This window comes from Passer domesticus, chromosome 24, assembly GCF_036417665.1.
Source record: "Passer domesticus isolate bPasDom1 chromosome 24, bPasDom1.hap1, whole genome shotgun sequence".
NCBI classification, from domain to species: Eukaryota; Metazoa; Chordata; class Aves; order Passeriformes; family Passeridae; genus Passer; species Passer domesticus.
In genome coordinates this window covers 3,037,659-3,054,683 of record NC_087497.1, presented here as the reverse complement: position 1 = coordinate 3,054,683, position 17,025 = coordinate 3,037,659, and the positions used below count along the sequence as shown (strand labels likewise).

General features: G+C 48.8%; 1 protein-coding gene across 2 annotated transcripts in view; it reads right to left on the bottom strand.

The window, feature by feature from the left end:
- LUZP1 (leucine zipper protein 1) overlaps window positions 1-16,778 on the bottom strand; it is a 32,114-nt gene extending 15,336 nt beyond the window's left edge. Inside the window, exon 1 of one of the 2 annotated variants that reach the window (XM_064398568.1) lies at window positions 16,622-16,778. The gene's annotated coding sequence lies outside the window, so the exon portion shown is untranslated. Of the gene's footprint in view, window positions 1-10,345; window positions 10,590-16,621 lie in introns of those variants that run through there. The other variant, XM_064398569.1, reaches the window with a different exon arrangement.
- Window positions 16,779-17,025: the final 247 nt, after the last annotated feature.

The following is a 17,025-nucleotide window of genomic DNA, read 5'->3' as shown; positions in this document are numbered from 1 at the left end:
TTAGCTAAACACTTTATGAATTGGGAGGTAAGAATCACCTATTTCAGGAACAGCAATTAAATGACTGCTATCTAAGACCCACTCACACCATCCCTGCCAGAGTTCCTCTGGCCTGCAGGGCTGTCCCTCTCCAGATCCATTGAAGCACCTTTCCCTACACATCACGTTCCTTGCTCTGATTTGGTTGTTGGGATGAGTCCCACAGGCACCCACTGCTCTTGATTTCAGGATGTCCCCAAAACACTCACATGGACAATAACTGTTGGAACAGACTCCTACTGTGCCCTGTTATGCCAAATAAAAATGCAGCCAGCTGTCACACATCTGTCAAGTACTAGGAGACACTGACATCTCTCACAAGCACATTTTGCATTTAATCTTTGGGTTTTTTAATATTTTTACTTGCACTTTTATACTGATAATGCAACATCCCTCACTGTGGCTGGGTGAGCCTGAGCTGCCAGTGATGGCACTGCTGGTGTGTCACAGCAGCCATCATCACAGCATCTATGACACATTTGGCTTTGCCCAATCCTACAGATGAATGAGAGTCATTAATGGCTTAGTCTGCAATCTCTTTTTACTAATTTATTTGTTTGCTCTTGAAGTTGCCAGGGTTTCCCATAGACTTTGGAGAGCAGCACTCATCAAAGGCAATAGAAAATCAATAGATTCAAGCACAGCTATAATCAGAGAACAGAAAAGCAATTTGCCTCACTGGAGTTTGAGTGTGGGATCCTCTGTGTTGTGAAAGCACAGGCTGAGGTTTGCACTCCTCAGCTGACAGGTGGCCCAGATTAAGGTGAGGAGCAGAGCAGGGCTATTGTCCATGTTCTTATGGATGCAGCACTTATCTGGTACTACTCCCTCCATTTCCCTAAATGCTGGGGTGAACTTAGATCCCCCCCGTTCTATTTTCTGCTAAACTATTACTCAGAATATCCCTGCAAACTGTATTTTTGCATTGAACACAATGCTAGGAGTGTTTGGATACATTTGGGGAAATGGAACCTTAGGCAATGCAGGTTCAAATTACATTAGGTGGCTGAGAGTCACTTCAGGCATGAGGACAGCCCTGAGGATGCACATCAGGAAACCTGGGGAAGCAAGGAAGTTCCTCTGAGCATTCCCCAGGGGCCAAGCAGGTCAGGGAGAAGCTGATGAAACCATTCTCCTGTTCTAGTGCATACTTTCCCACCCGAGGTATAGGTTAGATGTGTTGGTTGGATTCTGCCCCATGTGCACACACACCTGCAGTTTTAATTAAAAGGTTTCTGGTGTTGCACACGTATGGAAGGGAGTGTGAACATGTCATGTCTCACAGCTCAACGTGGTGACAGCATCACTGGGACTTCTCTTCCCTGCCCCAGGGTGAAATGGGCTGGGAGGAGTCCAACATGTCATTCTTCATTTGTAAAGTAAAATTTCTCTACCATCTATACAGAAAAAGGACACAGCTGTCACAAATTGCAGAAAATGGCAATACTGTGGCCAGAGCCTTCAAGCAGTTAAAAAGAGCAGGAAGGAAAGTTTTTCTTAATAGGATTTTGCCTTTTGCAAGTTCTTCTCAGCACCTGGTTCTTGACTTGACACAATGGCACATAGTCATGAGAACAGGAGAAAAACACTCAAGAAAAGAAAAAGGGTACAAAACAAGCCAGACTGAACAAGAGCCCAAGTCCCCTATGTGCCATCAACCCTGCATGCCACCTGCAGGCATTTAACAACCTGGGACAGCTGAGGAGGCAGATGATGGATTTGCTTACACAGGAAGGGGACAGGGGCTCCCTGGCCCCACGGAACACACAGGCAAAGTGACTTTTGGGAATGCACATATTTTGAGGGATGAATTGTCTCAGAAATGGCTGCATCTAGTGGGAGAGGAAATTCTGAAACTCAGAAAAACTCAGCAATCTGGAAGTGGATTGACTATTGACTAACACAATATGAGACTAGAGATGTGAAATGATGAGACAGCAGTCAAAAATAACCAGTGACCACAATCTTCAAGGAAACTCAAATTATGACACCAAATAGCATCCACAGCAATGTGAGACACTGCAGCAGGCTCTGCAGATGCCAGAGAGGATCTGGCACATCACTGAGTCACACTGACCCTACATCAACACTCCAATCACCCAGTGACCTCAGCACTGCTCTTCTCCTTGCAATATGAAATAAGGTTCCCTATATAGAGCAGGGCCAAACAAAAGCAGCAGAGCATAAAGCCACCCAGGGCTGCTCACAGATGCTTTGAGTACCACTGGGGTTTGAGCAGTTGTGCTTTACTGTGCACAGCAGAGACTCTGCTCTCCTCCACAAAGCCACTCTCCTCCAGCTCCCCCTTGAAAGCACTGCTTGATTCACACTGGAAGGGCTCACTGAAAGCAGCTCTGAGCATTTGCTGACCAGCTGCAGCATCTTCCTTTCAGCAATACAGAACAGTGTTAACCTGCACAAGTGCCAAAGAGAGGGCTGCTTAGTGGCATCCTTGCCCTGGGAGCTCCAAGGCAAGGAAGATGTTACCCATGCTCTGGAGCTCTTGATCAGAAATGGATTGATACTTCCAAAGCCCCTCAGCATGCTACTCCTATGTGCCATCCTGCACTGGAATGAAAGCTTAGAAAGATGTTTTATTTCTTCCCATGCTGCCACTTGTACTGTCCTCAGAAGCAGATTTTACTGTCACATTTGATTTCACAAACACTATGCAGGCATCTCTTCAGCGAGTCACAAACTTGGCAGCATCCTGCAGATGGCATGGGAAAAGCAGCCCCAGCTCAGTGGTGCTTTTGTAATAGTTACTGGACACAGAAGTCTCCCACCTCCTTCACCCTCCTTCCCTCCCTCCCACCTCCACCAAGCTCAGTTGGAAAGGACTTCAGGGACCATGGCTCTCACCACCACTTCAGCCCCAAAATATGTGCATGAAAGTAGCTGAGCCACCCATGGGCTACCTGAAAGGCCCAGATTAACTGAAAAGATTCAGGGGAGATCCAGAGCAAGCAAGATCCAGAAAATTGTTAGAAAAATGAATGAAATTATATGCCAAAGATTATTGAATGTGAAGAACCCAAAGTTGTGTGACTCAGGACATCCCTGGAAGCAGACAATAGGGAAACACATTCATTATTTTCATATTCCTTCCCAATATCTGGTTTGGGCTATAGGTACAGCTAGGATGCTGAGACAGGCACTTCTGCTGGCCCTACAGTGCCTTTTCCTCTGATCCTCTTCTCTCCTGCATCACTGCATCTTTTGTGCTTCTCAAACTTCCCATTATTCCCAGATATTCTGCAAAGAGTAAAAGCTCTTCTCAGACTTCTCTTCCACATTGTCACTTGACTCTTGAACTTGCTCTTCTACCCTCTTCATCTGGCCACTACAAATCTTACCTTTCAAGCACAGTGCTACTCCCTCCAGCCTCTTCTGAAATGCTTGTGCTGAAGGCTGGGCCGGTACCATCAATCCCAGTTCCTGCTTCCTTCCTGTTTTCACTCCCTTGTCTTCTGCTTGTCTCTGGTTGGGCTCACTCTGTTCACTGCCCTACTTCTGCTGGTATGTAGTGGCACACTAGGGAACTTCTGGCTGCATGATGTTGTGGAAGTCCTTGTGGTTTCATAAAACAGCAATTAGATACGTTCATGGAAGGAAAATGCCTCAAGGTCATCCCTACAGGGACCCACTCCTAGTTCAGCAAGACCACTTGAGACAAAACTTGCAGGTTGGAAGAATTCTTTGATCTGCATGGTTGCACACTTCCCCTGCTGCTCTCCCTTCTTCCTAGGTGTCCATTTCAGCCATTGTTCTCATCCACCAGAGCTCTTATTATCTTCTTGAGCTCCTTTATTGTCCTGTCATAAATGCTTGTCCAGGTGAAACAGCACATGTGACAGGTACCACACTGCAAATTGGCTACACACCCAAAAGCAATTTTTTTCATCCAGCAGCATTTACAGAGCTGGGAAATGCCTGCCTGGTACAATGCACTTAATAAGATTAACTTCAAGTATTCATAACCATCTTTAAATCATTTTGCTGATTAGGCGTAGGCAGCTCTAACCTTCACATTCTTCCTAACACTATACCCAAGAGCCACATGGCTACAAACATATCCCTGCTGGCATGAAAATCATGGAGTATTGTGTGTTTCTCTGCTTCCTGTCTGATACAGGGCACATTCCATTCTCCTAACAGAGGAGAAGGACATCTGAGTCAGCTTTGCAGGAACACTCCTTTGATTGCTGTGAGTTTTTCTGGCTAAAAGATTGGCTCAGGCACTCAGAGGTTTCCATATAGATCCCTACACGCCCTGCAGAAAACTGGGATTAACCAAAGGTCCTCCCAAAAAAACAAGCTCATCAACTCTGTAGCACAGATAACTGGCTACTCTTGTGACTTTCTTCCTGGAAGAATTCATTCAATTAAATTTTTAAGTGCTAAAAGAAAAGCTTTTCAGCTCTCTTACAGCTGCCACAGGAACAGCATGGAGAGCTGCCATAGCTACTGCCTCTCCTGGACTGCTGCAGCTCCCAGTCCATCCATTTTCTGCCTTGGACAAAAATGAAAGGACAGGCAGGCAACCAGCCTGTGTGTGGTACCTGTGTACCCAAAATGTGGTCTGCTAGAGCTGTGCCTTCAACACAAAAATGTTCAGGGATTCCCCACAGACAAAAAAACTCTGCAGCAGTCAGATAATCACCCAGCTGATCCCAGTTTGTAAAGGCAGGTGGATGAGTGGCCTCCTGGAGACTGCCCTGCCATCAGTAACCAAGAAGAGCATTAGGGTTCACCTGTACCAGTGCATGAGCCTGGCTTAGGTCTGTCCCTTGTGCCAAGGCCAACTGGCACAGAACAACCTTTTAAACCTGCTTTGCCTCCAAACATGACAGACCTTGTCTGGGAAGATCCAGGCCAAGCCATGCCAGGAACTGTACAAACATAAGGCAGCAATGATGTGATCAGGATTGTCCCCACTCCTTAGCACTAGCAGGGAAGATCTTTTGGGAACAGCTTACACTGTCAACTTTAGCTCCACTCCAGGAAAGGTGCCCTGTCCTCTCTGCACACCTTGCCCTGCACTTTCTTCTGCTCCATGCACACAGGATTTTGTTCTAAGCAGGTCCAGCAGGCACTGCACAGACCCTCAGACTGATGGCATGGCAGCACAAGGAAATAAAATGTGACCTGAAATAAAAATGATCATTCATATTTCAGTGTGTCTAAATTTTAATTTTTCATTAATCTTTACTAACGGCCCTGTAACTCAAAAATTCTAAGCAGACATCTAAGACTAATTAGTCTGATACAATTCAATATTGAAGCATAAGCCCAGTTTTAATTTCTGTCTTGTAGGTCAACTTTATAAATCATTAGCATTGCTATCCACCCATTGAACAGAACAGCCCTACTACTAGAAAGAGACATGATCAACAGAAATCTCCCAAATCAGTAGAAGTTTTACCCCAAGTCTCTGCACAGCTGCTCTTGCTGAGGGGATCCCCCTTCAGGGCACACTGCTGTTCCCCTTGGTTTGGCTGTGAGCAGCTTGCCCTGGCCTGGCTAGCACCTGACACAGCCTCCCCCATGCAAATCCACAACTTGCCCTGCTTAGTGCAGATGCAGAAGATTAAATTGCTGGCAAATTTTCAGGACCCTGCCCTGGGATAGATGGACAGCAGTACTTCTGCAGGCACGCTCAGCAGCCTGGCCTGCCCTGTGCTTGCAGCTGAAACGCAAAGGGCTGAACAAAGTCTGCAATTAGTAGCAATTCAGACTCGTGGAAGGGCCCCTGAGGAAGCCAAGGAATGTGATTCAGTTTACAGGTGCCACTGCTGCTGCTCTTGGAGCAAACCAGGGCTTCAATTGTAAATTCCTGGTGAGAGGGCTGTGTCAGGGGAGCTGCAGTGCCTGGCATGCAGGCACGCTGGCAGGGGCAGCACTGCAGCAGCTCAAGCACGAGCTGGAGCTCACTGCAGCTGTGCCACTCTGCAGCTTTTGGACAAACATTTGTTAGAGATGTGGGAGCGACTAGCAGCACACCTCAGCTCAGCGCCTGGGGAACAGCAGAGTTAACACTGCTGTCATGAAAAGTCCAGGAGGAACCTGTCAGCCATTAGAAATGCCTCTGGCCAGCTTGGGTTACAGCAGCAGCATCACTTCCAGCTTGAGGCAAACCTTTTGGCCGCAATTCATGAAATCCACACGCTCTGAAGCAAGACACCGGGTGCTGTTACCAAACCCAGGTGCCATCACCAGCTCAGGGTCTCTTCCAGAGCTGCAGGAGCAGCAGCTGAACGCAGCAGGCGCCCAGGACAGCGAGCAGGCAGGCAGGACAGGGCACGATGCTGCAGCAGGACACCCTTCCATCAGCCAGGTACACAGGCACTGACTCACAGGAGGGCAGCCAGAGCCTGGCTGAATTCTTCCCAGAGCCACGTGAACTGGGTGGACCATGGCTACAGCATCTCACAACCACCTGCTCGGGTAAATGAAGGCTGGCTGGCTAACCAACACACCCTGAGTAATCTCTACATCCTTCAAGGCCGCCCAATACAAACAGTTGGTAACTCTGTCCCCTGTCAGTATTTGCTGTACCACAAATACTAACTGTGATCCTGGACTCCCTTGTAACAACCAGGATTTTTTTCTTCTCTGAGCTCCCAACCTGCAGCTTTTTTGTTCACTGGCAAGCGTGAAGTCAAATGAAAGAAAGTATTCAGGAACTTAAAAATGTCTTATAACTCACTCTTAAATATGATTTGCTCAATGAGGACAGCTGGGTGGATTGGAAGAGACTAACAGTAGTCTTTGTGTTCAATTTATTGCCGAAAATACCCTCAGGTAACAAAAAAGTAAATAAAATAACATTTACAAACAGGAACATGCTGCCTTTGTGAGAGCATGCTTGTAGCTGTGGGGACTTAAACCTCAAAATTAACTCCATGGACAATGGGGAGATTCCAAGACAAGCTGCCAAGATGGTGTTATGACACTGGGCAGCTCTGCCACTGAAAACTGCCCACTTGAAAGCCTTGATGAATTTATGGATGGAATACATTCACTTGCAGGCTGAGCTCTCAAAATGACAACAGGCATTTCACACACAGACACACAGCATTGTGCCAGGACCAGGGCAAGCAGGACATGAAGGTGAGGGCACCTCATTGCCCTAGCAAGCAGAGACCAGCCACACACCCTGCACCACACACTCTGCTCTGGGAAGAGCTGCAAGGGCACCTGATACTCTCCATAAGCCAGAGCTCCAAGGTCTGGTAGCTGGCTGGGGCATTCAGCAGTCACTGTTGGGATTCTCCTAATGCAGAAAGAGATAGCAGAGAGATACCTGGCCTCTGCTCCTTCTTTCCAAAAACGAGTCAGAGTAATTCCCCACGTGCTCGGGGAAAAGTGTCTCCTTTGACTAGGGAGGGCACTGAAACAGCAGAACAGCTGTAACTTCCCAGAGAGACCACCCTCAGCACTCAGCTGACTCCTTCAGTAGGCAGCTAAGAAGCTCTTTGGAGGCAGAAATGTGGGACAGAATTTCCATCAGGAAGGTCCTGAGCCATGCTTCTTCCAAGGCTGAATAACATCAACTTCAAAGTTCTTCCATCTCGCACCAGCTTCTTGGTGATAGGACATGAAAGGGTTAAAGACACCACTCCACTCATTACTACCATGGGACAACTTTGTTCCAAATTCTCCATTTCATGCTGCTAGAAGACCAACAATCTTGAATTACCTTGTATTAAACAAGGCAGTTCTACAGGGCAGCTTGCATTTGCTTTTAAGTCCACTGCTTATCCAAGGCTGTCAACTAATGGACAACAGACAGACAAATTCCACTGCTCCTGGAGCACAGGTACTCCTGCAAGCATTACACAAGATGCTAATGACAAAATCTGCAGGCTTAATGCCAAGCATTAATTTATCTGAATCCTATCCTAAATGAAGATCAGAGCCAAGAGGGCATATGCTTTTTTTGCAGCATTTTTAAGAAGTGGAGAGTGAGAAACAGAGCATGAAGCAAAAACGGCAGCAGAGGATCCCCTCCAGGACACCGTGCTCACTTGCATTGTTATTTACATGTTTTTTCCCCTTGTACTCCCTGGACTGAAGGAAGGAAGGATGTTTCATAGGAAGGAAGCACTGGTGTGGCTGTACTGAGACAGGACCACACTGCTTCCCCCACCATGCTGCTCCTTTCTACAGAGGAGGGAAAGAGTAGAGAATTCACATTTTCCCTCTCATCTTAGTTAGCAGTAAGGAGAGGAAGCTAACCTCAGTCCAGCTCTGATTTCAAACAGGGTTAGTGTCCAAAGCTGGAGCAGGTTGCTCAGGACTGCATTAAGTTGTGAAAATCTCCAGGGTCTGAAATGCCCCAATCCCTTGGGCCTTGTTTCCTGTCAGAACAACATCAGGGAGAAAATTATTTTCCTTTATGTTCAGTCAGAATTTACCATGCTGTCACTTTGTGCATCTGGAATGGGGCAATACCCAGCATCAGTTCAGACTGGTGGATGAATGGATTGAGAGCAGCGCTGCAGAGACAGACCTGGGGATATTGGTGGACAAAAATTAGACATGACCCAGAAATATGTGCTTGTAGCCTAGAAAGCCAACAGTGGTCCCAGGCTGCATCAAAAAAATTATGGTCAGCAGGCCAAGGGAAGTGATTTTCCTGCTCTGCTCTCATGAGACCCCACCTGGAGCACTACACCTGGAGTTCTGGTGTCCTCAGAAAGACTACAGTGGGTTCACAAGAGGCCACAAAAAAGAGCCAAGGGCTGTAATACTTCAGTGAAGAAGGGCTGAGAGAGTTGGGGTTGTTCGGTCTGGAAAAGAGGAGACTCTGTGGAGACCGTATAGTGGCCTTTCAATATTTAAAGAGGATTTATAAGAAACTCACAGACAGACTTTTTACCCTTTACTGTAGCGATGGGATGTGGGCACTGGTTTCAAACTAAGAGAGTAGGTTAACATTGGATATTAGGAAGAAATTTTTTCTCGTGAAGGTAGTGAGTCACTGGCACAAGTTGCACAAAGAAGTGGATGCTCCATCCCAGGAAGTGTCCAAGGTTAAGTTGGACGGGGCTTTAGGCAACCTGGTCTAGTGAAATATCCATCTGAATGTCATGACACTTTAGACAGCATCTCACCAGTACTGAGCAGAAAAGAACAGCCTTCTCTTGACCTGCCTCACAGGCATGCTGCCATTGCTTTGCTGAGCCTGGCCAGCTTGCTGCTGCCATTCTTGCTTTTGCAGAGAGAGATGCTCTGTGTGCCCCACCACTTCACATACAGCTGGGTTCCAAAGCAAGGACTGTGCTGAACTCTCAGCCACATGCCCCAGCAGTTGCAGCAGTCACTAGGGACACACAGGGCAGAGATTACTAAAAAAAGAAAAAATGGAGGAAAAAAAAAAAAAAAAGAGAAAACCCACCCTGCTTTGCAGATCAGCTGAAAGCGTAGGCAGCTGAGGAAAAGTGAATGGAGATGATCTGTGTGTAAGGACTTGGGAGTGTGATCCTGTCGTAAGGCAGCCAGAGAAAGCAAGCTAGGGACTGGGGCTTGCCACTCCTGCTGCTGCAGGAGGGAAATGAGGGGCAGGTGACCCAGACCCAAGGAGTGCCACCTGGCAGTCAAGGCAGTCAGCAGGGCACAGCTGTTTCCCTGCACTCAGCAGTTGCTGTTTCTCTCTGCCTGCACCTCCAGCCAGCCTCACAGCCCAGCTCTCACACAGCAGCTACCAGCAGCCAGTTTGTGCTCTGTGCTCTGCAGGGTACACCCCAAAGAGCCTCCCCATCTTCCCATCTGCTGGAAAAGTTCCTCACCTCCACAGCTAGTAATGCTCCACTGCAGCACTGTTCCTGCAGTCACCTTCAAACACACACAATTTCACAGCTTCCCCAAAGCACTGCTGATACTGCTGTTCCTTCACAGCCCCTCTGACAGTGGTTACAGACAAAAGGAAAAGATCTATTCCAAACTGGGCTTCTTGCTCCCATGCTCTGCCCAATGCATAAAAGGTAACACCCAGAGAATTTTAGAGCATATGCAGGCAGTTTACAATATACTAACAGCCAAAACTCACACAGAAACAACAACACCCACGTTACACAGGATACCTTTATGCAAGGACATTAGTCATACTCAGCAACATTAAAAACAATCTTCAAGAGCAGCTACACAGAACAGGATGCAGACAGAAGAGTGAGAGACTTCATTAGGAATTCTCAATTGCTTCAAGTTCAAATTCTCACCACAAAGCAGCAGTTATTTATTATCATCCAGGAATTATTGTTTTCCAGTAAAAACAGACATATTTCCAAATGATTCACACTACCTGAGAAATTAATGTTTTTGCAGCTCTGTTCCAGATCCTAGGTCAGGAATCTCCATTCTATTCCGGTAAATTCCACTAAGATATCACATGTAACAACAAGTTCTTGAAGAAGTTTCATCAGATTTTCCCTTTAAGGTAACCCACTGCACTCCCACGTGAGGCACAGGCACCTCAAAGGCACAAGCAGCTGAAAGTGCTGCAGTGGAATCAGATGATCAAGACAACCTTGGAGCCTCTGCAGCCTCGAAACATATCCTGTGCTTTTCAAATCAATCCAGTGGGGAAGACACAAGCCAGTGCTGAACCTTAAGAGCCAGATAATGCTTCTAGAAGCAATTTTAATTAGTTCAGTTCTGAGAATGAACGTGTCTGACAGATTTTGCTGCAACACGTACGGAGGGTGCAGCACTGCAGCAAAAGCTGTCACTCCCATCTGTGCAGAGCTGTGCGGCATGCAGCACGGGTGGCAGGGCTGACGACACCAACCATCAGAACCACCCTTGCTGCACAGCCCAGAGCTACCTTGCTGCAAGCACTGCATCGCATGCAGCAACAGAGGAAAATGGGAAAAGTAAGCATTCAAGGTAAAGAGAAACATTCTTGAGCTAATTAAAGAGTTGCTTGAGCTTACGTTCATCGTGATCAGTCATGCAGAAAGACATTTTCAGCTTAGGATGAAGCTACCAATTTTAGAGGTCAATTAGAACACTGAAACACTTACACAAGAAGGAGGAACACAGGCCCTGCCATGTCACACAGCAACATGCTCCTCTTTTGCTCCCACACCACCTTTACCTACCCTGGCACTTGCACTTCCAGTGCAGGGTACTTGCTGTCACCTGCCCCAGGACCCTCAGGGGAGATGGAGCAGTCACTGGGTGACGGGCTACCTGCTGCCCACTGGCTCCCAGAGTGGGAGAGCTGCTGTCCTGGAGCAGAAGTGATGTGTGTCACCAGCATGCACCTTCCTCAGCTGCCCCACAGGACTGCTGTGCCACGACACAGGTCAGGCAGCCCTCTCACATCACCTGCCTGCAGCCACAGATGCTTTCCTCTCCTACTGCACAGCCTGACACATGAGCCCCAAGCTCCAGTGGTTTTGTAATATTAACCACCAAAGCAGAATCCTACCAGGGCTAAGAAAGCCTTGGTTCTCATCTCCTGCTGCTCTGCTTTCTCAGAGGCATGCAGTGCACAATCAAGGATAGCCACAACACTATTTGCAAAGGATCTGAATGAAATCAGTCCTACTACTTCTGAGCCAAACAACCACAAATCCAAGCAAGGAACACAGGGTTTTTGTGGCAACAAAATCTTATTTAGATCAATGCCCCCTCCCCCCTCTCCAGGCATCAAGTTTGCAAGTTGAAATCACAAACCTCAAAACCGGCTGAGTTAATGAGTTAATTCAATACTAAGTAAGGTTTGATACTATGGCCTGGGCAGTACAGGTCAAACTATGACTTAAAAACCAATTAGCTAAGTAAATTCAGAACTAGAAATGTTTACATGCAGGGGCTTGTCCACCCAGTACTGATTAAAAATCGTTAAAGCCTACACTTTCCCCTTTGTGACTTGAAGCAGCTAAAGCACCACATTCCCCACAAACCAGGGCAGACAGCAAGGAGGAGTGATGAGGAAGTACCCACCCCTGACAGTGCACGTCCCCCATGACTTCACCCCGGAGCACTCAGGAGCCCACCTGTCAGAAGCAGACACGGAACCAGGCCAGCCTGCCTGCAGCCAAGGGAGGACAGTGAGCACGGCCGGGCTGTGGACAGCTGTCCCCTGACACACAGGGCAGGGCAGCGTGACAGCCATCATGTGCAGCAGGCCAAGGAGCAGCCACACGGAAGTTTCCAGCACACACAAAGTATTTACACACGTGAGACTGGTGCACTTTGCTGGCCCATGTTCAATACAGCTGCTCAGGGCCCAGATGATAGGACTCTGAAGTTACTTTGTGAGGGGGATATTTGAGGCTTGCTCAATTCAATGAAGCTCTGACAAACAGGGCCAGAAAGATTGGGATTCAATAAATGTAGGAAATTTTCCACTGAAGTCCTCTAAACATGATGTCTCTACTCCTCTGCCCAAACCTGGGCAGCACTTTGTATGAGCAGGAATTTTGCAAAGGTAGCACATCCAAACTCACTGTGAAAGCATGGTGGTGACAGAGACCTCAATGCAGACAGCAATGCTTAGATGCTTGAGGGATGCTATTACTGCACAAGTGACCTCGCAAACTTTGGACCAGATCCTCAAACTTAAGTTTTATCATCATTTTCAGGTGGCCCTGCACTGTGCCTGCCTCCTTCTAGCTTCGTGGTCCCCTCCCTTGGCCAGAGTAAAGCAACCCTGCAGCCAGGCTGGCAATCTGGCAGGGCTAAAGGGAGTGGGGGGAGCCTGGTGGTTAATTTTCACCCAGATCAACTCCCTGAACACAGCCACATTGAGTTTTTGTCAGCTGGGGTAGGGCTAGAAAGGTCACTTGGAGGAGAAAGCGGATAGGACAAGGGGAAAGGCAAACCCACTTCCTCCAGGCACAGTGCCCACCTGCACTGATGTAGCTCTTCCCAGATCCATGACTGGAGAGGATGTGAAAACCCATCTCTCCTCCAACTGGACAAGAGCAAGCAGACACTCTCATCTGCTCAAAGTCACACAGAAATAAACGTACCAGATATGGTCTTATACTTTATACCCATGTATTGGCAACTTTGTCCCTAAGCAAGGAAGTGATACATTTCATTCCTGGGGTTATTGGGGTGGATCCTAAGGGGCTCTATTATGAGAAGAGACAAGGCTGCAGAGTAGGCTGAGTGCTAAGTACAACATTAAAAACTCTTCTTTTTCTAAACACCCCCTTTTCCTTCCAGCCCATCACTCACAGGGTGCATTCACCTTTCTGGACTGTGTTTCTATGTGAAATTCAAATGTTCAGGAACACAAATGTTACATTTGCTGCACAACAAAATATCCTCAGCTTTCTTTTACAGAAAATGAAACAGAAACTGCCTGTGCACAGCATTCACGCCTCTGTGCATGCTGCTGTCACGCTTAGGTAAAGCTGTGCACCTGCATATCTTACTCCACCCTGGTGAGGGTTAAAGCACACAGGGCTGAGGCATCCTTACAAACCCTTATCTGCCCAGATTAGGGCCTCAGCAGGGGAAGATCACTGCCAAAACCTAAGACACCACCAGAGACACAAAAGCATTAAGGCCTGAATTGCCACATTCTGATGGCTGACATCCAATGCCACGCTTTATATTTGATCATTTCAAAAACACTGGTTTTCAGGCTGCTGAATCAACCCAAACCCCACCGACTTCACAGGAATGGCATGCCTGGCATGCCTTCTCAGTCAGGGTGGTTATGAAGGTTCCTAAATCTGGACAGTTAAGGGCAAATGGTTTGTGGGTTTTCCACCAAACTGACTCAGCCACCAGCTGTAAATCCAGAGAGATGTGACTGCCCACAGTGTGTGCAGTGAGTGACGCAGTCACCACCCGGAGAAGGCTGCCAGCCCCTGTTACCCTGGCAAACAGATGAGCTTGGACAGGGAGATTAATCACACCTTTGGTGGCTACCGAGGGAAGAGGAGATCAAGTTAAAAGACTAAAGCCCTCCAAAGATTCAGCCCATTGAAAACAGAGAAAAACAGTATGGAAGGACAAAGCCAACCACCAGCTTTGGGAATGCAAGAAGTGCTGGCAATAACACCTGCTCATCAGCTGCCACCAAGTATTTGAAAACATTCATGCTTTCTACTTCATGTGTGCATTACAAGGCAAAAAGTCTGAACAGCAGGCCTTAGACATGTGAAGACATATTGAAGATGTATGTAACCATGCCATAACCATCACAAGGTTCTCCATTCCAACAAGTTTTAAGGGCTTCCATAACCTGCAGTCCACTAGTCAGTGTAAAACATATTACTGCTACAAATCATCACCCTCATAGGAATCTTCCAATAAAAACGACCTCCTAAAGAGATTATATGCTTCATTTTAGTGTAACAATTGTATCAAAATTGTCCTTCTTTGTCATTTCACTCAGTAATGCCAGCCATACTTTCTGGAAAACTCCCATGAGGAAAAAGGCCTCTGGTTCCTCACCAACTGCAGCCCATGGTGGGAAGGAAACCTTTCATGGAGGACACGCACAGCCTCAGAGTCCCTGGGTACAACACTCTGTAAGGTCATGCTCAAAGATGTAATCACCAATCCATTTGAACATACAAAATAATGTGACCTAGATTGCAAGGCATACTGGGCTTTTAAACATTATCATTCTTGTAACAGCCACATTTGAGTTCTTTTTTTAACACGAGTTATTTTTGCCTACAGTTCCTAGCCTCGTATTAAATAAAGAAAATCAGGAACTTCCTCTCAGTTGGGCAATTTTCAGAACACAGAGACAGCTGGAAGGCTAGTGAAAAGGCTACACTCTTGTAACTTATTCCTACTTCTTAGGAAGTCAGCACTGGTCAGATAGGCCGGTACCGGAGTGGAGAAACTTTACGACTTCACAGCATTATGAGGAAGCTGAGGCTGAAGAACTACTTAGATCATTAGTTAATGGGGACCTGATGACTCTTGAATTGTGCTGCTCTCCCACACTCCCTTTACCCCAACTCATTCCTTCCCCCAGGAACTTTTCAGACACATATCCAAGAGAAACACAGCAATCCAAGAGAAAATCAGCTCCCCACGTCCTCGTCCTCCTTGCAGGGCTACAGAGGGCTGGCTGCCCTGAGCAGCCCCAGGCGTGCAGGCGCTGCCGCCGAGGGGTCCCATGCCCAGGAGGGGTCCTGCCCTGCACAAGTATCACAGTATCGCTCCCTCGTGGGTCCTGGGGTGGGGATGTCAGCCTGGCAGGCACTGCCGACCGCTCTGTGCAGCCCTTACTGCTGCAGAGCCGATACCACGGAGGCATTACCCTCCTGCAAGTGCCGCAGATGCAAAGCAGCCACAGAGCACGCTGTCCCGGCCGAAACATGCCAGCTGGCTACTGGCTGCACACAGCGAGCAGAGCACGGAGCTGCTGGTTCTGTCCTCGCACAGGCTGTAACACTGGGGAACGACGCCTCCCCCCAGTGTCCTGCAGGTCAGCAGATGCATACCTCTGCCATGAGGCTGCAGGCATGTGGGAAGTTACTGCATTTTTTCCCCTCTAAACACGGAATGCCACAGACGATTCCAGGTTGTAAAAATCCCCCTTGCCACTGCCATCACTGTGGCGAGAGGCGCTCACCCACCCCAGCGGCTCTTGATAAGCAACAAGCCCAGCACACGCGGCAGCGGGGAGCGCTCCTTCCCCCGGCTTGCGTGGAACATTTTAACAGAGTTTACGCACCAGTTAAAACCTAACCTCACCGCACCTAACTCAAACGTGCTGATTAGTTGGGATGGTAAGTTTAACTCGTGTTTAATTGGTTTAAAGGCTTCAGATGTAGCATTACAAAGGGGAAAAAAATGCAGATATGCAATGGAAGCGCAATCACCAAGGACAACAAGCAAAGGTTTGCTGTGCCACCGGCCTCACATGCCAGCACATGGGACACCTGACAAAGCCAAATGAGGGAAGTTTCAGAAATTGCCGAAAGAGGCAAAGAAAAGTTTCACAATGCTCCATCAGTTAATTCCCTCACGACGGGGGACCAAAGAAGACTGAAGTGATTAACAAAGTCAGAGCATCAGAAAAGCATATATATAAAAGAACGTTATTAATTATACGATAAACGTGAGCGGGCTGGGAAAGAAGGGGGAATTCAGGAAAAATAAGAAACAGGAAAGGGAGTATGTGGCTGCAGCAAGGGGAAAAAAAAAAAAAAAAAAAAAAAAAAAAAAGGTTATCCACAGAAAACGCGTTAAGGAAACCTCCAAAATCTCAACCAAACCCCAGCCAATGGGTTCAGGAACTTAACTGCGGGCAGCTCGCTACAGCGAGGAGCGGCGGGACCGTGCCCTTCCCGGGCGGGGACGGGCCGATCTCCGCTCAGGAAAGCGGCTGTTCCGGTCCCGTCGGAAGGAGCCCGACGGCGGCTCCATTTCCGAGCGGGAGCCGAGGCCCCGCGGGCGCCTCAGGGCCGGCTCCCCCGCGGGGGTCCCGCCGCCGCGACCCGGCCTTGAGGCACCCGCTCGCCCGCACGGGAAGCGACGGGAAAGGCGGCGGCGGTCAAAGACAAAGCGGATGCCTCAAATTCCTCTCCGCCCCGCCGGTCCGCGGCACCCCCCGCCCTCCGCCCGCTCATCGCCCACCTCTGCCTACCTGGGCAGCAGGAGCGGCCAGGCTTCGCGCCCTCCCAGCCCGGGCTTGGGCAGCCGCAGCCCGCGAGGGGCTCCGGGGCTCGGGCGGCGGGTGCGGGCGCTGACAATGAGGGGAGGGACGCGGTACCGGGCGGTGCTTGACGTCAGCGGGAGCGGGCGGGGGCTGCCGGCCCGGCCCGGCCGCCGTGCGGCTCCGCGGCGCCCGCCCCCGGCCCTCAGAGGGCGGGGAGGCCCCGGCCGCCATTTTGGGGGGGCCGGAGGGCGCTTGGGGCGGCGAGGGAAAGTTCCCGCAAGGCCCCGGCGCGGAGCTGGGCGGGGATGGTGGCGCGGATGGGCGCAGCCGAGGCGCTGCTTTCACGGGGGGTTCGTGCTCCAGAAGGACAAGCCCTTCTCCGGAGCTGCCGC